Source organism: Chiloscyllium plagiosum, chromosome 4 (assembly GCF_004010195.1).
Source record: "Chiloscyllium plagiosum isolate BGI_BamShark_2017 chromosome 4, ASM401019v2, whole genome shotgun sequence".
Taxonomy (NCBI): Eukaryota; Metazoa; Chordata; class Chondrichthyes; order Orectolobiformes; family Hemiscylliidae; genus Chiloscyllium; species Chiloscyllium plagiosum.
The window spans coordinates 120,249,889-120,272,099 of record NC_057713.1 but is presented as its reverse complement, the minus strand read 5'-3'; the positions used below and the strand labels follow the sequence as shown (position 1 = coordinate 120,272,099).

The 22,211-nt window shown below is 39.3% G+C and overlaps 1 long non-coding RNA gene across 1 annotated transcript in view; it reads right to left on the bottom strand.

The window, feature by feature from the left end:
* Nucleotides 1-532: 532 nt before the first annotated feature.
* LOC122549356 overlaps nucleotides 533-22,211 on the bottom strand; it is a 154,413-nt gene continuing 132,734 nt past the window's right edge. Inside the window, exons 2-5 of the long non-coding RNA XR_006311502.1 lie at nucleotides 7,236-7,414; nucleotides 4,290-4,368; nucleotides 2,300-2,374; nucleotides 533-810 (exon numbers count right to left, since the gene is read on the bottom strand). This is a non-coding gene — a long non-coding RNA (uncharacterized LOC122549356). The remainder of the gene's footprint in view (nucleotides 811-2,299; nucleotides 2,375-4,289; nucleotides 4,369-7,235; nucleotides 7,415-22,211) is intronic.

Sequence of the window (22,211 nt, the reverse complement as noted above, 5' to 3'; positions counted from 1 at the left end):
GACTTTGGGTACCCAATAATTCAGCTGAGTCTGGAACAATTCTCGAAAGCTGCATCATAGTTCCTTGCTTTTGTACTGTGTACCTCTGTTTATAGAACCCAGGATCCCATCTTTATTACTGCTCTGCCACCTTCAACAAAATATGCACATGTACTCCTGGTCCTTTCTATTCCCACTCTCTATTCAGAATTGTGTACTTTACTTTGTATCGCTCCCCCTTATTCTTCCTATTAAAATAAATAATTTCACAATTCTCTGCATTAAATTTCATCTGTCACGTGTTTGGCCATTCCATTGGTCTGCCTGTTCTTCTGGAAACCATCAAGATCATTTCCACAAACCATACTTTCAAGTTTTGTGTTGTCATCAAATTTTGAAATTATGTTCTGTACATCCAAGTTCGGGGATAGTGATAGTGATGGATGTTTTGCAGCAAGGCTTTCACCATCCTGGGAAGTGATGCTTGGCCAGATTCCTGATGAAGGGCTTTTGCCCGAAACATCGATTTTCCTGCTCCACAGATGCTGCCCGACCTGCTGTGTTTTTCCAGCACCACTCTGATCTAAACCCGAGATTATTGTTCTTGTTTATTGTTGCAAAACTTAGTAAATTTGTAAAAATTGAAATTTTTTGACATTCAATTTGAGAAAGAAATTAGAATATGAGTTTATGTATCATTCCTCTGACACTTTTTATTATAAGTCTTTTTCTACTTATAGATGTGCCAAAGTAAGAGGCATGGCCTGTCATTCTTCCAGTTCATTATTAAATGGCATCAGGACAGATTGCAGGAAGGACACATGGATGAAGCTAGAGGAAGAAAATAAAACAAAAAGAACTGTTGAGGCTGGAGATCTGAAATGAAAATAAAAATTGCTGAAGAAACTCGGCAGATCTGACAGTATCTGTGGTGAGAAAGCCGAATTGTCCACAGTCCAATGGTGTGCAGGTTAGAGTGAATTGGCCAAGCTAACTTGCCCATAGTGTTCAGGGATGCGTAGGTTACGTGCATTAGTCAGGGGAAAAAGGAAAATAATAAGTAGGGGAATAGGTCTAGGTGGGTTACTCTTCGGAGGGTCAAGTGTGGACTTGTTGAGCTGAAAGGCCTGTTTCCACACTGTAGGGATTCTAATTCTAATTCATTCATGTTTTGAGTCCAGTAACGCTTCTTTAGAACGGAGAGGAAGAAATCTGATGTGCACTTCTCTTTAGAGGTTCTGATGTGACTCTAGCTTGGCAGATTAAGAATTGCATTCCTATGCTCTGGGCATCTTACCCTGACACACATGAATGACATGGCCAGGAAGGGACATGGTGAAGCTAAAGTTATAAGGGGTATAGAACCTTATTCCTCACTTTAACTTGTCATTAAGGAACTGTGGTTTGCTGTGTGGTTTATGTCATTGAACAAATATGTTGATGTGATTCACTGTCTTAACTGTCCTATGTTGACCTTTCAGCATACAGTTCTGGTTGCCACATTACCAAAAGGATGTGGATGCTTTGGAGAGGGTGCAGAGGAGGTTCACCAGGATATTGCCTGGTATGGAGGGTTAGCTATGAAGAGAGATCGTGTAGATTAGGACTATTTTCATTAGAAAGATGTAGGTTGAGGGGGGACCTGACTGAGGTCTGCAAAATCATGAGAGATATAGACAGGGTGGATAGCAAGAAGCTTTTTCCCAGTGTGGGGGAGTCAATAACTAGGGTCACGAGTTCAGGATGACGGGAAAGGTTTAAGGGAGATATGCGGAAATTTCTTCATGCAGAGGGTGGTGGGTGCCTGGAATGCACTCCCAGGGGAGGTGGAGGAGGTGGGCACGATGTTGTCATTTAAGGTGTATCTAGACAGATACATGAATGGACAGATCCTTAGAAAGTAGGCGACAGGTTTAGATAGAGGATCTGGATCGGCACAGATTTGGAGGGCTGAAGGGCCTGTTCCTGTGCTGTAATGTTCTTTGTTCTTAAACATAAACTACAAATCTCCATCAGGATCTGCACAAATTACTGAATTAATCCTTTCTTGACAATTATCAATATCAGAAAATTAGCAATTATTTATCAACTGAAGAATGATAAATGATGAATGAATATGGTTACAGAGGTAGTTCACAGCAATTCAGCAATAACAACATTCTACTTTCCAATTTAATGTTTATGTTATTGACTAAGGTTGACATTAATTGGTGGAAGTCATTTCTGGTTACACTTTATAATATGATAAGTTTACAGTAAGTAATGAGACTATGGAAATAGATGAAAGGCTCTGTGTTTGTAGTTAGAAATATTTCCAGACCTTGTATGATGTCCATCAGCGCTCCATGATTGAAACTCCTGTCTCGTGATCTTATGGGAAAATGGTGTTATCCTTCTGAAACAACAACAAAAAAATCACTTGTACTTTCTGTTTCTGGTAAAATTCACCTCCCACACTCATGCCTCTGTGAGGGTAAGCTGTCTTAAATCACACCCACCCAAAAGAAACTGAACTCAATGTATCATACTGTCTCTCCTGTGATATCACTGCCCTCCGAACCACTCCTCGGCCCGTATCTTTCGGCCCGTATCCCTTAACAATGCATCCAAATGTGGTTTTGACATCTCACGTGGTCTCACCACTTACATTGGGTACCAATCAGGAGTAAGACCATCCCTAGTCACTTCCTTGGATCATTCTCCACTCCCATATATTTTCTCCAAACTTACTTCCTTCTTTCTCTCTTCCCGAAGAAAAACAGAACTCTTTCCCAATTCACTTCTAACTTCATTTTCAATATCCCAGCTGTTCTGTCACTGGCCTTTCTTTCAGCACAACATTTCTGCAGCTAACAATCTTCTCCATCACAACCTCACCCCCACCAATACTGCATTATTCTTCAAGAAAACGTTACTCTCTTTCTAGCCCTGCTTGTTTTTCCTGGTCCTGCCTCCAATTCCAATCCTTTAGCTCTAAAGGATGGAGAATTAAACCAGTGTCCTTCAGATTGGTCTGGACTACATAAAGCACTATTGAGTCATTCCCTTCCCTGCACAAACTACTCATCAATGCAGGATGATCTTGCAGTGGTGTTGCGCTGTTGGTGTTGATGGTTCCTTGTGCAGATCATTTTCATATTGCTATTTTGAGAATTTATATTCATTAATGTGAGTTACAGACTTGCTGATGATCCACACTATCCTCTCACTCTATACTTCCCAATACCCAAATGGCCTTTAACCCTCCCATCATTTCAGTTGAATCAGTTTTATGTTTCCACCAATGTACACATTTTACCCCCAGAGACTCTGACCAGCGAGGTCCTGATGCCCTTTCTGCCACTGTGATTTCTGTGTCTTGAGGTCAGAGTGAGTTGACTTTTCTTAAACTCCCCCCAACTCCAAGACCACCCTATCCCCTTCCCTTTCCTACCAGATGCTACCCTACTGTCTTCAATTGACCCTTCCCCACTCCACGACTGTAATTATTCCCTCAGCTAGTAAATACAACTTAGTCAACCTCCAGTTTCAAGTTACCTACAACTTCAGCGACACTCGTAGGAACTCCCAAAAGATAACGTACAGCCCCTTCCCCACTCCTTTCGCACCTTACTGGCAGGCCATGCCCTAGAGAGTCTTTGCCAGACAACCCGACAGACCAGACATCATGGAATGGGCTTGATTATGCTGAACATCCATCATGGACACAGGTGTGAAATGGAACTGATCTCCAGATTTGATTTGGCCCAACCTGACTGACCGAGCATGGCCTATCCTGCTGACAAGAAATGGTCCAGCCTCTGGACTTACGGTAACAATATTCCCTGCCTGACAATATTCCACCCTTGGCCACCTCTCGCAAATGTCCTACTTGCTTCACACATTGCTATGCTGTTAAGCACATAGCACTGGGTTTGTCCCTTAAAGTGCTGGACCATGCACCACCTCTGATACGGATGCAGCATCGAGCAATACAGCAACATGTCACATTGACACCTCATTGTTTGCTGCAGTCACATGCTCCTGATTCACCTCCTATACAAAGGTCTTCCACTCTTCTGTGAACTGCCTGCTTTGCTTTCTGTACTAAGGTACCATCGGTGAAACAAAAGCTGCTGCTTGACTCTGTCTACTGACAGGCCACCTGTGAAGCTTAGTCTTTTGCCATTCTCCAGTTGGGTGGACCAATGAATGAGGGACATACCCAGCCTTAAATCCCAAGGAGGAACCTACAGCAGTTGTAGAGGTTACAGCAAAGTGAAGACAATAGCCATTGAGAAAGGTTCCAACAGAGGAAACTGCATACTCACCCAGACTGGAGGCAGAAGAGTAAAGTTGACAGGTACATCCTTGGTTTCAGCAGCCAAGTTTCTGAAGCATCAAGTATCTCTTGGGCAGAAGTTAAATGGGAAGAGCAAGTTAATCAAATAAGTAGGGTCGTTAATGAGATGCAAATACATGTATATCAGCTTCTCATGATCTCGTGGCTGGACTCAGGTCTGAAGAGCAACAGTTTTTCTCAATTGCAGTAATCTGACCGATGGTTCCTCACCTGAATCAAGTCATTGCACTCAGTGTTACTCTCCCATCTCAGGGACCCTTTCAGAGTGAAAACAACTTTAGTCACAACAATATACTTTGCTTGTATTAACCTTCCTGGTTAAATTAGCATTAATTGTTTTGGGGAATAAAATGCAATGGTAGAATCAGAAAGGCGATCAATCGAGAATAGATATATTTTCTAACAGAAATCCTGAGCGGGAGAGTGTTTGATTATATCCTGGAGAAGTCACAGTAACCGCCTAGAATTAAGGTTCAACTTGGAAAAGATAAAAATTGCTCGCATTTCCTAGTAGAAGAATTTCCCAAGCTGTGGCAAGAATCACCATATGAAGGAATATGAACATGGCTGCCAAGTCTCAAAAACAGATGGGGGTGCACTTTGGACTGGTGGTGGGCATGTAAAGACGGGAGCTGTCTCCAATAATAAAACCATTCAATTTGTTCCTGCTCATGTCTGAAAATGGGTATAAGGTGCCTGACTGGGCTATGGGTTCTCTATGTGTGTGAGTTGCACGCAGTACATCCGGAAAAGATGACCTGCAAGTTTGGAGGAACTGGTTGTGACAAGGACACAGGAAGCATACATTCTTTTCCAGAATCCTTATCTTGCTTGAATTTCTATTGAATAACCGGTAGTTAAATTTTTTTGCATAATGAATTGTTTTACATTTAGGATTAAATGTCAAAACAAAGACATTGAAGAGCTCCTTTATGAAAAAAAAAACAGTTTCCATCATTGCTTGCCGTTATTGTTATCGGTACGGAATAATCGAGGTCATTGTCTAGTGACATTAATGGGGGCAAGTTAGAATCTGACTAAAATAATTAAAAACTTCCCCACTTAAGTTACATGTAACAACTAACTCGCAAGTTCCATGATGTATTTTTCATTGATAAAAGCATAAATATATTGATGCTAAACAAATCTTCAAGACAATTGTAACAAAAGCAGAGGTTACCCAAATGCAGTCAATCTAACACACACTGCAACTTAAGAGAACAACAGTTACAATAAAAATAGATCAGAGGCAGTAGTCATGAGGGTAAAAGCATCTGTTACAAGTGTCCCTCTCTCACTATTGCAGAAATACCAGAGTTATTATTATGCTGGTATTTATAGAGTGCTACATAGTATTTACAGCACAAAAAACAGACTAATGACCCACACAAGCCTCCTCATGTAAGTTGAACAAAACAACCTACTCTTTTCTCCTTCATGTGTGTACCTTGCTTCCATTTACCTATACTCATCAACTCAAATACTTCATGTGGTAACACATTCCATACATTGTATAACAAGTTTTTCTTCAATTCTTAATTGGATTCATTAATTACTATCTTATATTCATGAACTAGAAATATTTCCTCATGTTTGCCATATCAATCCCTTTAATAATCACCCCTCAATCTCTTCTGTCCTAGAGAATCAAGTCCCAAGTCTGTTTAATCTTTGCTAGGTATATACTTTCACTTCTGGGTTCAGCTTTAATTATTTGTTCTGAATAACGTGTTGAATTTACAGACATAAGTTAAAAACAGAAATAAGGCATACATGCCTCTGAACATTTTCTACCATTTGGTAAGATCTGATCCGTCTTCAACGCCACCTTCCTGACTGTTTCCTATAACCCTCAATTCTCTTATAGTTCAACAATCTATCTCTCTCCGTCTTGAATATGTTAAATGGTTCAGCCTCTGGGGTCCAGAATTCCAATGATTCACAACCATTTAACAGAGAGGAAAAAAAATCTCTGTCTTAACCTTTCTCTGAAATGATGACACCTAGTTCTGATTGATCTAAGGGTAAAATTTCTTCTCAGCATTTACTCTGTCAAGTCCTCTCAGTACCTAAGATAAAATCACCTCATGCACTTTTAAATTCCAGTAAGTGTCATCCCAACTAGTTCAAACTTTCCACATAATACGACCCCTTTAACATAATAATCAGCCCAGTGAAGTTTACATCAACTGTCTCAAAAGCACGATTATTCCTCCTTAAATCAGAAGACCAAAACTGCATGTAGTACTTGAGATCTGATTCCATCAATGCCTGTTTGATTGCAGCAAGAGTTCCTTACATTTAATATTTTATCTCCATTGCAAAAAGATGTCAAACATTACAATTGCTTTACTATTTGTTTTTGATACCCACAGATAAACTTTCTTTGATTCAATTATCAAAATAGTTTCGAGTGCAACAATATTTTATTGTCTATCTCCATTTAAATAATATTGTTTTTTCTATTGTTTCTACTTGCTTCCCAGATTATGCTCCATTTTGGAAACCTTTGCTCAATTGCGAATATTCCTTTGCTATTCGAGACTCTTATGCCTTCCATGGCATTTGCTTTCCCGTTTGTATGATCCAACGAATTTGATCATATTTCACTTGGTTCCCTCATCCAATTTACTAACATAGACTACAAATAATTAAGTCTCCAGCATTGATTCTTATGGCATCCCACTGTTGTTGCAATTTGCCAACTGGATATGACATTCATCCCTGTTCTTTGTTTTCTGTTACTTAGCCAAATCTCATTACATTCTCAAATTAATAAATCCGTCAGACACAATTTAGTTTTCTTAAACGCGTGCTGACTCTGCTTCATTGCAGTATGATTTTCTAAATGTCCTGATACTGCCTCATCAATAATTGATTCTGGAATGGTTTTAATATCAAATATTGGACTAACCGGCCAAGTGGTTCTTGGTTTCTGCCTCCTTCCATTCTTCACTTGGGATCTTACAGATACTGGGTTTCAGTCTGATTGCTGGCTGGTACCACAGGATATAGATTTAGGAAACAATCCCAAATAAGATGATCTTCATTGCCAGTTGGTTTGTCCAGTTGTTTCCAATGTAGTATCAGTCACTACAATTCAAAAAGTATTTCATTATATGTAAAGCACCTTTGGACCTCTGATAATCATGAATAGCAATATATAAAAGCGAGCGTTTCTTTTTAAGATCAAGATTGAAGTTGCCAGCATTATTGCAAACCGTGTCTTACAAGCCTACACTATTTCTTGGTTATGTTCTGTCCAAAGTGCAGCTACTATTAGGGAAACTACTCTCACTCGGTACTTCATTCCCTTGCTATTTCTTATCTTCAGGCAAATTAGTTTTACACCTTTCATCCCTTGATCTTTTGAGCTCATGAGCATGTTAATTTCATCCTTTATCAAAAGAGATACCCCAAAAGAGTTTCTGCCATATTCCTGAAATGGCAAGTATTCTATTCAGTCATCTGTAATAGTTATATTATCCATTTTGTGTAATCCATTTATTTCTATTTTTCTGTTCCTAACTGAAGGGAGATAGAATCATAGTAGTAATGTTACTGGAATAACATAGCAGCTGGCGGCATTTTAATTCAAGTAGTTTATCTACAATATAAAATTACTCTGAGTCACAGTGGCCACAATAACTAACATCAATTATTGCAAACATCCATCTGGTTTCCTATTGTCCTTTCAGGAAAGTAATCTGCCATTCTTACATCAGGAAGGAAAGCTATGTGGTTCATTATTACCTGACCTCTGAAATGCCCCAGCAAGCAATTCAGTTTAAGGGAACTTAGGGATGGGCAATAAATACTGAATCTCCCAGTGATGTCTCCAGCGCATGAAAAAAATGTGAAAAGTCAATTAACCTATTTTCTATGAATGCTGCATGAATTCAGATTTTAAAAAACGTTTCATTTATTCCTTCATCCACTTTTCCCGACACTGACCCCACTTGCTGGTGCACTCTTATGTTTGGACATTTTATTCCTTTCAATCACATTTAGATCATGATACTTGACTCGTTGTTTTTGCTTGCTAAATTTCAAATTGAAAAGCAAATCCATTATTACAGGAGAAGTTAAGATTCTTTGTACATTATATACTTCTTCTATACCATCTTTTTCAGGTCTTCTGGATGGTCATCATCTTCATACCTCCTATAACGCGCCAAACTTCAATAACAAACAAATGGGCTTCTGCTGAGTGGGTTTATTGCATTCTACCATGACTCCACTGCAGGAGTTGCAAAACCTGCGCCCACACCTCACCACCTCACCTCCATCCAAGGCCCCAAAGGAACCTTCCACATCCATCAAAGTTTCACCTGCACTTCCACACATGTCATTTACTGTATCCGTTACTCCCGATGCGGTCTCCTCTACATTGGAGAGACAGGACGTCTACTCGCAGACCTCATCAGAGAACATCTCCAGGATATTCACACCAACCAACCCCACTGCCCTGTGGCCGAACACTTCACCTCCCCCACCCACTCCGCCAAGCACATGCATGTCCTGGGCTGCCTCCATTGCCACTCCCTAACCACCAGACGCCTGGAGGAAGAATGCCTCATCTTCTGCCTTGGGGCCCTCCAACCCCATCAGTTTCCTCATTTCCCCTCCCCCCACATTATCCCAGATCCAACCTTCCAACTTGGCACTACGCTCACAGCTTCATTTCTGATGAAGGACTTTTGCCCAAAACATCAACTCTCCCACCCCTCGGATGCTGCCTGACCTGCTGTGCTTTCCCAGTGCCACACTTTCGAGACTAATCTCCAGCAGCTGCAGTCCTCACCTTCGCCTATACTTTTCAACAGTTCACCCATTTCCAAACATGTTAACTATTGTGTCAAAACTGAATGTTCTTTGGCTAATCCAGTCCACAGCTACTGGAACTATTGGTAACAAATAAGTCTGAATCACTTTGTTAAATAGTGACATTAATCTATAGAAACCTGTATTAGGATTAGACTAAAAATGGACTGTCAATATTCAGTTTTCAGCATTTAACATTAATACTTCAGACTTTCATAGACTCAGAGGGACTTTTGAAAAGGAAAGTACTGCCCTAAAATGGCTTTTGTGAAGACCAAGCAACCCACATGGAATATGTGAAACTGGCTATGCTATAGTTACCATTTTAATCAAGAGGTACTGACAGTCAGTGAGATGTTCTGAAATTCGCACCTGTTGGTTTACTCACTGTTTCGTGATAAATTCACATATTGAGACACGAATGGTTGCCTACAGCTATCGAAGGTTTTTGGAGCAGAGTGGTGCTGGAAAAGCACAGCAGGTCAGGCAGCATCCGAGGAGCAGGAAAATCGACGTATCAGGCAGAAGCCCTTCATCAGGACAGCTATCCAAGGTTGGAATGAAACAGTAAATGGACACATAGGATCACTATAGCAACAGCAGTCTTTGAGCTACAAAGAAGATAGGGAGAAAAATGAGCTGGTAACAGCAAGGACACTGACAGCTCCTTTCTCACTGTCTATCACAGTGCGGTTGGAAAAGCAATTTGAAAAAACGCCCATTCATCGAAAAATTATGCTTGTCTGCAAATTTCACCACTTCTGAAAAACAGGGTAACAAGGTAACTCACGATTCACCCTTGTAACCCAAGGACTCTTAAAAACTTCAAGCTCAAACTGCTTTTACCTACCTTTCTGTACAGACACCTTTCACCCCAGTCAGTTCATTTCAAAATGGATTAGCTGTGCTTATGTATGTGTTTGCTCTCATACTTACTTATTTTTCTCATGTCTAAAAGATAGTAAACAAACATTCTCTTTCACTCAAGACAACCTTGGAATTTGGGTTTCTATCATTTTTTGATCTGGTTTTCTAAGTTTAGCTGAAGTGTGAGAGCTGCATGTTAAAAAATTGAATTATAAATATTCATTGGGACCAAGAGCAGTTAAAAAGAAGAGAACTGATCACCCCCTCCTCAACAGATCATAACAAATTTAGACGTCTGTGGTCTAATTACAACCCAATGACTAATTAAAGAATTCGAATGGGGAAAATAAATCTTTCTTTTTAAAGCTGCTTTTAATAAATGTCAAATTATTTTCTTGAGCCTCTAAGATGAAAATTATTAAGATAATGATGTTTTCATACACCAGAACAAAATGAGAATTAAGTTATGAGAATTTAAAAGCCTTGTCCTTAGAAGACTTAAAAGGAAAGGTAGAGATCAGCCTGCAAACCAGGAAGCCAAATTTGTGAAATGGATTTCAGACCTTCTAAAGTAGAAACTAAGAGAATAAAACAGTCAAGTTAAAGCTGGATCAGCCAAGATTAGAATTAAAATTCCAACAGAAAAAACAGGAAAGCGAATTCCAGGAACAGAATGGAGAGAGAAAGACAGAGAGAGTCAGGAAAAAAGGAAAAAAGAAAATTCTGAAAAAGAGAGTTCCAACGGAGACAGTTCAATCTGAGAAAATGGAATGAAGGCAGGTTGGAGTGTGCTTCACTCAGAATTAAGAGCTGAAATATTCAGGTTTGCCCCATTAAATCCCTAGGTTCTGATGAAGAAAATGTGGACAGCTTCTTCATCCCTTTTGAAAGATAAGTGCAGCAGTTAAGGTGATCCATCCACTGTTAGCCACTGGTGTCACAGAGCATGCAGCCAGGGAAAGCTCATAAAGTTTACTGTCACCAACTGAGGAGTATGTCACTGGCTATTAAACAGAAAAAGGAGCTATTTTAAATGCATACCAGTTTGTGCTGTTAGAATCCTAACTAATATTTTATTGTTCGAATTTAAATTTGATAAAATAATAAAAATAATCAGCTGGAAATGACTGGTGAACTTTGGGACAATTTGTGACAAACAGAAATGAACACATTAAACACGTTTTTTGTTTGTTTCGGAGGTCAGGCCTGGAGGTTAATTGTAGGCTGGGCCTTGATTTAAAATGGTCTAATAGGCACAGCAACCCAGGAAGAGCATTGTGTTTAAACAGATAGCAAACGTTGGTTATTTATTCATAAGATCAGTACCTGGGAATTGGTTCTGGCAAGTCTGGAAGACATCCCAAATTCAAGCAGATGAAAGTTGTTGAATGGTAATTGAAGCCTGAAGAAGAGTTGATCAGGATAGAACCAGAATTAAAGTTGTTTTTTGTTAACTATGTTTTCTGCAAGATGGTTCTGGGTTGCTGCTGAGACAACATGAAGATTTGTAAGTTCCCTGCCTAATCTTTTACACCAGCTTCCAGAAGCCCAAAGGGAGAAAAGCTAGGTTAGAAGTATTCATCCCTTTGCCAGGGTGAAACGAGAAGGTGACCTTGATCAATGTTTCAGAAAAGCAGCCAAGAAGTCTACATTTCTTAGGATCTCTGCAGTGCGGAAACAGGCCCTTTGGCCCAACAAGTGCACACCGACCCTCTGAAGAGTATCCCACCCGAACCCATTACCCTGACAAATGCACCTAACCTACACATCCCTGAACACTATGGGCAATTTAGTATGGCCATTTCACCTAACCTGCATATCTTTGGATTGTGGGACGAAACCCAGAGGAAATCCACACAGCCACAGGGAGAATGTACAAACTCCACACAGTCACTTGAAGCTGGAATTGAATCTGGGTCCCTGGCACTGTGAGGCTTCAGTGCTAACTTTTGAACCACCACTCCACCCTGTGAAACCTATTTATACATGTGAAACAGTGTAATGTGAAAGCTATTTCAATAATCTAGCTTGTTTTTTATTTCATTTATCCAGTAATTGTGCTTGTTTGTCTATCTTTTGTGTGAAAGGCAGCTGAAAATAAATCTTTAAAGCACATTCATTAAATTAGCTTACTATATTGTTAATTTTCCATCTGCTAAAGGTATTGTGTATTTCATAAAAAGTTAAGCTTTTGTTTGTAGTACGAAATCTGGAAAATAATTACTTGCAAAGTCTAGGATTGGTAATTAAAAGTATGGTTAGAAACCATTGCAGTGACTATATGGGAGCATTCAAAGGTTTAATTTTACTATGCTCCAAATACAGAGGTAGAAAGGCTGATTTGATTTGGCTATCTGTCCCCATGTCATAACTGTGCCAAAAGTATGTAGTCAAAATTCCACATGCTCAAGCGATAGTCTGACCAGGCCTAGAATGCAGTAAGCAGCTCACTTTTGATCTGTGGATACAGACACTTTAAATTGAGGCCACCAATGAAAACCTTAATGAAGTAATTGTCCTCGATGAATTCGAAAACTCCAACTGAGACTTACATACAGGAGCCGAAGGTCGCAGTGCCAGAATTCTGGCTGATGATTGACACAGGGAAGCTGGGGTCTGGAAGCTGTCACAGACCATAGAGAGAGGCAAGCACGAGGTAAATATTCCCGAGACAACCTTCAACAGAAAAACAGACTACATACTTTTGGCACTGTTATTACATGGAGTCATGATTTGCAGATGCTGATGTTGGACTGGGGTGTACAAAGTTAAAAATCACACAACACCAGTTTATTAAAGGGTTGAAAGATTATCAGAGTGTGCAGGAATGTAGAGTTGAGGTTAAGATTGGAATAGCCATGATCTAATTGAATGGTGGAGCAGGCTTGATTCATATGGAGGGCCCAGAAAATCATTACTCTTTTGAAACACCTGAGCCACAGCTTGATCGCCAACTCTAGCTGTCTGCTCTCGGCTATCAATCTCACTGAGTTGATCCACTCAAGTCCTTTGCAGTTCCAGGTATTGAAACTTTAATGAGTCTGGATGATTATCACTTCTATTACCACACTCATGTAGAATAAGTTTTTTTTAAGATAATTGAAACTCATCAATGAATTACTTTGTTTCTTGAGTGTTCTTTTGAAATATCCTTTGGGTCCCTTGTTTCTATCGAGGATATTGTGGGTGAATGGATTGTGCTCATTCACAATTATTTATTTTATATGTTGTGACGCGACAGAATTTTCATAGTATTTTACTTCAGGAAGAAGCTTTGTATGTCAATGAGCTTGCTGATGATTACCTACATAATTAATTGTAGAGGAGAAAGTTCCTGGCAGAAGTTTAAATAACATATTTTAAGTTTATTTGATATTTTCAATGAAGGCTTTTCCTGATGACTAAACAGGTTTAAGATGAAGAGCACAAGGTTTAACTGAACCAGCAGGTCTTTACTGGAGTAGAATTCTGGATTGGTCAGAACATTTCTGATTGCTTTATTTAGCAATTAAATTTTTTTAAAAACTCATTGTATTCAGTTAGTACCAGAAAGGGTTAACTGAGGTTCCATCCATCAGGACATAAAGTAACAAGCATTTGTCCAAAATTGTTAAGAGTTCTGTGCTTGTTACCAATTCTGTATGAGAATATTTTAGTTGCTGAACTGTAAACTCATGCTCAAAATGAGCCCAATGTCTCAAGTGGTAAATGAAAGGAAAATTCTGGACTGAGAAGCTAAGAGAAGGTTTAATTGTTATAATAAGCAAAAAAGGATTGTCATAATGTTTTTTGACTTGGAGGTGCTGGACTGCGGTGGACAAAGTTACAAGTCACACAACACCAGGTTATCGTCCAACAGATTTATTAGGAAACACTAGCTTTTGAAGCCCGGCTCCTTTGTCACATGGCTGTGGAGCCGCAATTCGAAAAGTAGTGCTTCCAAATAAACCTGTTGGACGATAGCCTGGTGTTGTGTGATTTTTTAACATAATTTTTTTTGTCATTTTGAAAAAAGCAGCAATTACTGCAAGAAGGTTTTCTTAAAGAAAAGGAGGTACATTGAGAAAATAGGGCAAGTAACAATATAAACAGATTAATGAGCATGGAAACTTGAACACAAAAGAAGAGTTCATTTAAAACACTTTGGAAGAAGAAAATAAAACTTATATTGTTGAACTGTAAATATTTCTTCGAGAAACATTAGCAGTGTGATGTTTTTCAATACAAAATGGGGAAGAAACTGAAAGGGCTCAAAGTTGTGACAACCACAGAGGTTGGTCAAAAGGAAAAGATTTTCCTCCAGAGCATCTGCAGCTTAAAGAATTTCTCTATCTATATATGATTGAAAGCAATATTTACTGCAAAAATGAGGGACAATATTGAAACAGTCAGAACTTTTCAACTCTAACAGTAATTAAGGGAAATGTCTGATTAAGAGATGATAAAGCCTTATTAGCGATGATTTGGAGATGCCAGTGTTGGACTAGGGTGGACAAAGTTAAAAATCACACAACACCAAGTTATAGCCCAACACGTTTAATTGGAAGCACTAGCTTTCAGAGCGCTGCTCCTTCATCGGTGATTGTGGAGTACACAATTGTAAGACACAGAATTTATATCAAAAGTTTACAGTGTGATGTAACTGACATTATACACTGAAAAATACCTTGATTGTGTTTTAAGTCTCTCATCTGTTAGAATGACCATGTTAGTTTCACTTCTTTCATATGTAAATCACAAAACCTTTTAAAAAAATTACGTTTTCAGGTTAACTTTAACAATTGGTGTCATTCCAGATAATGTGTTGAAGGTGTTAGCCCCCTGTGTGCTGTTGTATGTGCCATAGCATTCAGACTGATTCTAATAAAAAAAATGAGTTAACAGAGTCTTACATGGATTCATGTAGTTTTTGAGCAAAGTACAATGTAACTCGGCAAGTACAAATTCACCCCACAAACATATATGTTGTATGTGTGTGTGTTACTCAAAAAAATTCAATGAGGAACAGTCAATACATTTAATTTTGTTGGTCTATTTACAGACCATGTTTTAAAATGAGAAAATGTAGAAGAGACAGATACCTTTGATATTGTAAGAACATTTGACAATTACTCTGTACCAAGTACAAATAATTTAATGGAGACAGTACAATTTAACTAAAGAATACAGCTCCTTGGAGAAGCTATTGACAATGTTTTTAATCACCTTCACAGAATTGCCAGAATTTTGTGATGATAGTAATATGCAACCAGATTTCAACTTGAGACAGAATTGTCGTTGGAGTTTCTGGCATATCGCTTTCAGAGATCTAAAGGTTCTCACATTGGAAAGAATAATCCAGGTAGTATTCGAAGTTGAGATTTGAAAACACCACAAGTGACTGATAGGACACAAGCCAGCTTGCTCAAGGACACGCATAGAATTCCTACAGTGTGGAAGCAGGCAATTCAGTCCATCAAGTCCACACTCACCCTCTGAAAAGCATTCCAACACCCCTACGCCTGCATTTCCCATGGCTCAACCACTTAGCCTGTACATCTCTGGGCACTGTGGCTAATCCACCTAACTTGAGCATTTTTGGACTGTGGGAGGAAACCCATGCAGAAACAGGGTTTCTGTGCAAACTCCACAGACAGTCACCTTTAAATCTCTTTAAATCTTTTGATATTAGAAGCTACTGTTCCAAATATGAAAAGACACAAGCAGAAGCAATGCTCAGCTTTATCACACCATTGCAATTTTTGTAAAAAAGTGGGACATTTCCAGAGAAAGTGAAAAGCTCAATGAATAACTATTGAATCCCAGAATTAATAACGCTGATGTGTCTAAATAGCTAACACCTAACAGCAAATGTTTTTGCAAGAAAACCCAGACATCGTATCACCTTTCAAAGATACAAATCAATCTTTTTTTAGTGGTTATAGATAATTCATCCTAATCACATTTGTTTCTGCATCATCTCATACTTCTGCCCTCTCAGATTTTGCTAACGTCCTTTGCTTTTTCCCATTACTTTCTTTAAATGAATTTTAAGAATAGGGAGAATTCAGAACATTCTTCAAATACATGCAGCCAAGTAAAGGCTGGTTCAAGAGATAATTGCTCATTTACAAAGCACTTAAGTAGATTTCAAGCATCAGTTCATGTTGATCAGTCTAAATGGGGGCGCTAGAGAGAGCAATCTGCTCTACAGAGATACAGAATGCACATCAAAGAGCGATAACAGTGAATGTGTCTTGGAATTAAGAGTACAAATTTTTAAAAAAATCTTTTATACTTTGCATTGCAGTTTCAAAATATTTTTCTTCAGCTCAGTTTGACTTTAAGATCATGGGCATATAACAGATCCCCAATATATTGGGCCATTTTTATTAACAAATGGAATCTACAACCACCTACCTTGCGACCCTTTTCCTTATAGCAGTTGACAACTACCATAGGAAATACTGCACAATTTAATAAAACTTTATTACTTGGTATTTAATTAACTAATGATTAATCTTGTGTAGGCAAGGTGTGGATTCAGAGTTTCCGTTGCATTATATGGTGATACGCCTTCATAGTTACAATTATTGCTTCATTTGAAATGTTAATGTATGTGATTGCACGCATGTTTAATATGTTCTAAAAATGTCTTTGCCCCTGGTGGCGGAAAACAGAATGCATTTGACACCCTCCCCCTCCTTAACAGTGGATCCAGTCCTTCTAAATTTGTACTTTTTCCACAATAATGCACAAACATAACAGTGGGAACTGATCAAGTGCACAAACAGATTTCCAGAAGTTTAAAACAAGTTCCACAGATCCACATGCTGACAATGTCCTTTGCTTGAACAGTATTTTTAGCTTTTTGTTTCATTCTGTAAGACTTTCTTTGAAAATGCTTGCCAGTTTTGAAAATTAAAATATGGAACATAATACACGCCTTTTAATAAACACAAGTATTATGTTCCATATTTTAATTTTCAAAACTTTTAATAAAAGGCATGCGCATTAAAATAGAATACAAAGGACACAAATAAAGTCAATGCAGCTAGCACAAACTTAAAATTAAAACATTCTTATCAGTTCGGTTTTATTTTCTTCGAAGTGCCTTACTGACCCTGCCATAGTTTTATACCCAGAGCACTCAGGTATTTGTAGAATGACTATTGATTTGGGTACAGCCCCATGGCTATAAAATTTGATAAATATGTTACTTATTAACTTCTCTGGAGGTCATTTGTTTGTTTCTCATAGGTTATGTTAAAAGCTCCCACAAATCCTTAAATCAGCATTATTGATTTTTTTTGTTGAAACTCTAATCATGATGTGTCAACCTTAAAGTAGGCATGCCAAGGTTAATAGTTCATTTATGCTTTGCATTCTGGGAATGCAAAGATTTAAGCTTCTTTGTGTTTTTAGGGGATATGTATTTCTTTGCTGTCAAAAGTAAAAATGCAATTGTATTACTTAATTCTAGCTGCTGTCACAATTAGCTTTTTGTGTAACTATGCTTTTACAATCACTTTTTTAAGGAGTATGATTTGGAGCTGCGCGTAGTAAGGCACCCTGGATTGTGGCTTTTTTTTCCATCACTTCCACATGTGATTTGCTAAATGTTAACACAGAATGTCAGGGCAATGGCACAAAATGTCCACAAATAAAGCTTGTTCAATATGATTGCCTATCATAATGTTAGATTTATTTTTCAGCCTGATAGTTATCAGAGTACTGTCTACCTCTGCTATCCAAGAATAGAATAGTTATTGACCTGTCCTACTCTATGTGTAATAAAAAAAACAACGAAGAATTGAAGGAGAACATATTGAAACAGGTAAATATCTAAATGGAATTTTATAGAAATGGGAGCAGCGTAAAAACAAATAATGTTATTAAATTCCAAAGACGTTTGGCCACATAACGTAGTATGTGTAGTAACTGTAGTAAGACAGTCAGGCCGGGTGCTGGCAGGTGGAACTAGATTGGGTTGGGATATCTGGTCAGCATGGACAAGTTGGATCGAAGGGTCTGTTTCCGTGCTGTACATCTCTATGACTCTAATACGTTAACCTTCATGATGTATACCCCCATTAGATTTGAATATTTAAATAATACACATTTTAGTCATGTAAAGATGGTCAGAAGATAGAAACAGCAGATATTCAGTGAGGGAGCAACGAATGCTACAGAGTAGAAGGAGGCTATTTGTCCCATTGAGTCTGTGTCAATATTGCCGAAGATCAATTCCCTTAGTCCCACCACCCCATTCTTTCTCCATATTACAGGAAATTGTTCTCCCTTCTTATGTTTATTCAATTCACTTTTGAAGTCTATTGCTGAATCTGCATCCAGAAGGAAAGAGAACAGGGATTTTAAATTAAAGTGGCTTGATCAGTATACAATGTTCAAGGTAAAGGTGCCAAAAGTTTAGGAAGATAGACCACAGGGTGTCGTGGTGAGAGCCACACCATACTGTGCAGTGCTTTGGGTGAGGCAGGTGGTGAAATAATAGCCTAGAGGGGTGGTATCACTAAAAGGAAAGGTGTCTTCACCAAAGTTTCTGTCAAAATGACAATGATAAGCTCATTGGTGTCAAGAGAATTGTTCACAAGTGAATTAATGTTCTGGAGGCAGAGGCTGTGACTCAGTCTGATTGTTCCGTTTTACTTACTGAGACACTAGGGTAGAGCAGAGCCAAAAAATATATTATGGGTTGCTACTCAGAATGAGGAAGAGGTCTTAAAACTATAAGACATGGAAGCAGATGTCAAGTATTTGACCCCTTGAATCTACTCCTGCATTCAGGATCTGAACATCTCAATTCCACTTTCCTGCCTTATTCCCATAATAGAGGGGAACGGAAGTATTATTGAAATTGTTGTGGTAATTTCATGGTTAGTGCCTTGCTGAGAGCATAGGAACAAAGGTAGGGTTGAAATGCTAAACCTGATTCTCTGATCCACAGTTCTTAGACATGTAGCTCTCTGTTGCTGGAAGTGGAGTCATGTAATTATCCTTAAAAGGCATTCCATAGTGCTGCAAAAAGGAGATAGATAATTGGGACCGATGCAGATTCTCATCAAATGTCTTGTATTTAGGGTGAGTGAGGAATTCAAACAGATTTGCAAAAGCTGAGAACAAATTCAGTTGAGGGCGGAGGGTAAATGCACCATAGAGTTGTACAGCACAGAAACAGACCCTTCAGTCCAACCAGTCCATGCAGACCATCATCTAAACTGAACTAGTGCCACCTGCCTGCGCTTGGCCCATATTCCATTTCTTATTTGTGTATTTATCCAAATGTCTTTTAAACATAATTGTACCCGCATCTACTACTTTCTCTGGAAGTTCATTCCACGCACGAACCACTCAAAATAAAATTGCCCCTCATGTCTTTTTAAATCTTTCTCCTCCCACCTTAAAAATATACCCCTGGTTTTGACATCCCCCACTCGAGGGAGAAGACACCTGCCATTCATCTTATCTCTGTCTCTCATGATTTTATAAACCTCTATAAAGGCACTCCTCAACCTCTTATTCTCCAGTGAAAATAGTCCCAGCCTATCCAGTCTCCCCTTACAATTCAAACCCTCCATTTCTGGCAACATCCTGGTATATCTTTTGTGAACTCCCTCCAACTTAATAATTGTCTTCCCATAACAAGTTGATCAGAACTGGACACAGTACTGCAGAAAAGGCCTCATCAATATCTTGTACAACCTCAATATGATGTCCAGAATTTGATTCTGTTCAAGTGGCAAAAGACGGAAGTGGAGTTACAATTGCAGGTTGGTACAACTGAGCAAGAGGACAAAGGATACAGTCATGGTAATCGCATATTAATTTGTCAAGACAGCCTGGCTAACTACAACTTGTTTCCTAGCACTATTGGTACCATCTCAGTTCAAACATAGGCATCTTAATTAGTTATGACCAAAAGAGTTGGAAGGGAAGGCAAAAATATTGTGGAGGAATTTCTTACTTGTAAATTTTTCTTGGTTTTAATTTGTCTCAAATGTTTAGGTTCTTAAAGTTTGATCATTTTGTTCAACTTGTTCAAATGTATACCATTTCGGACTAATATATTTTTCTTGAAGGTTATTGTCCAAGACTGCATTCCAGATGGGGCCTGACTAAGATTCTGTACCATCAAGCATCAATTCCTCATTTGAATTCCAATGTCTCTATTTTTAACAGCCAACAGTTTACAAGTGTTCTGGATTACTTTTTGTAGCTATGCAGTGCTTTATGTTTATGGATGGCCAGACCCCATTGCTCTGCCTCAACAATGAGACCTTCACAGCGAAGCAAATATTTTAATTCATATTCAAAGTGCAGGATCTCACAGTGAACCTTATTCAGTCATAGTTTTGGCCACTGCCCTGGTTCATCTACATCCCTATTTAACTTCCTGATGCTATCTGCACAATTTATTGCATCTCCTAACTGTGTGACAATGGCAACTTGGAGATACAACTTTCTGTTGTTCAAATCATTAATATACAATGGCCCAGTAGAACCTATCATATTCTGCTAAACAGAGAATATATCCCTTCACCCAAACTTTTTTATTTCCTACCTGTCAATTATCAATCTTTGGCAGAAGGTAGCTTTTAGTTATGTATTTATAGTTTTACTAATAATCACATGTGTGGAACCTTATTGAATGCCTTTTACAAATTAATACAGATAACATCCATGGACAATCTCCTATGCACCATGCTAGTGATCTCATAGAATCATAGAATCCCTACAGTGTGGAAACAGGCCCTTCGGCCCAACAAGTCCACACCTAACTGCCGAAGAGCAACCCATCCAGACCCATCCCCCTACCCTATTATTCTATATTTTCCTCTGACTAATGCACCTAACCTATACATCCCTGAACTCTATGGGCAATTTAGCACAGCCAATTCACCTAACCAGCACATCTTTGGACTGTGAGAGGAAACTGGAGCACCCGGAGGAAACCCACGCAGACACAGGGGGAGCGTGCAAACTCCACACAGACAGTCACCCGAGGCTGGAATTGAACCCGGGTCCTTGGCACTGTGAGGCAGCAGTGCTAACCACTGAGCCACCATGCCGGCCCAAAATGCTCACCTAAATTAATCTGACATGACCTGCTACTCACAACTCTATGCTAACTCTCTTTGGCCAGCTAACATCAGATCAAACTCTCAGTTATTCCACCATATTGATGTGGTCCAATAACTTTCATGCTAAACTGGTAAATGGGTAGTTATCTAGTTCTATCTCCCTGCTTTCCTGAGTATTGGTATGGCATTTACAATCTTCAAATGCAAATCTGGAGGGCATTGGGAAAGCTATGACTCATGCATTTGTGATTCACTTACCTGTTTCTTTTTGATGGGTGGAAACAAATGGATTTGTGATAAATCACAATATTTTCTTTCACCTTGAATTAAATACATTTGGTCTCTACCCAGGCTAATTTTAACATTCCTGTGAAGTGAGGGTATTTTGTTGTCTCCAGTGTGGAAACAGATATAAGCTAACATTTAACAAGTCTTCTATTTTCTTATTCGAGAGTGTGGTGCTGGTAAAGCACAGCAGATCAGGCAGCATCCGAGGAGCAGGAGAATCAATGTTTTGGGCACAAGCCCTTCATCAGGAACTGAGTTGGAGGCTTGGGATTGGGATAATGTTGGGGGGAGGTGTGGGGGGAGAAAGGACTTCCACATCCGACAGAAATGTACCTGTACCTCTACCAATGTCATCTACTGTACCTGTTGCACCCAATATGGGCTCGTCTACGTTGGGGAGACAGGATCAACTTGTGGATTGTTTCGGAGAACATCTCTGGGACACCTGCACCAACCAACCCCACCACCCCATGGCTGAACACTTCAACTCCTCCTCCCACTCTGTCAAGGACATGCAGATTCTGGGCCTCCTCCATCGCCAAACTATTATCACCCGATGCCTGGCGGAAGAAATGCCTCTTCTTCTGCCTTGGGACCCTGCGACCACACGGGATCAATGTGGATTTCACCAGTTTCCCCATTTCCCCTCCCCCAACATTATCCCAGTCCCATGCCTCCAACTCGACACCACCCTCCAGATCCGTCCATCACCTTTCCCATCTATCCACTCCACCCTCCGCTCCAACCTATCACCTTCTCCCCCACCTTCATCTACCTATCCCATTCTCAGCTACCTTCCCCCCCGCCCCCTCCCCCCCTCCATTTATCTC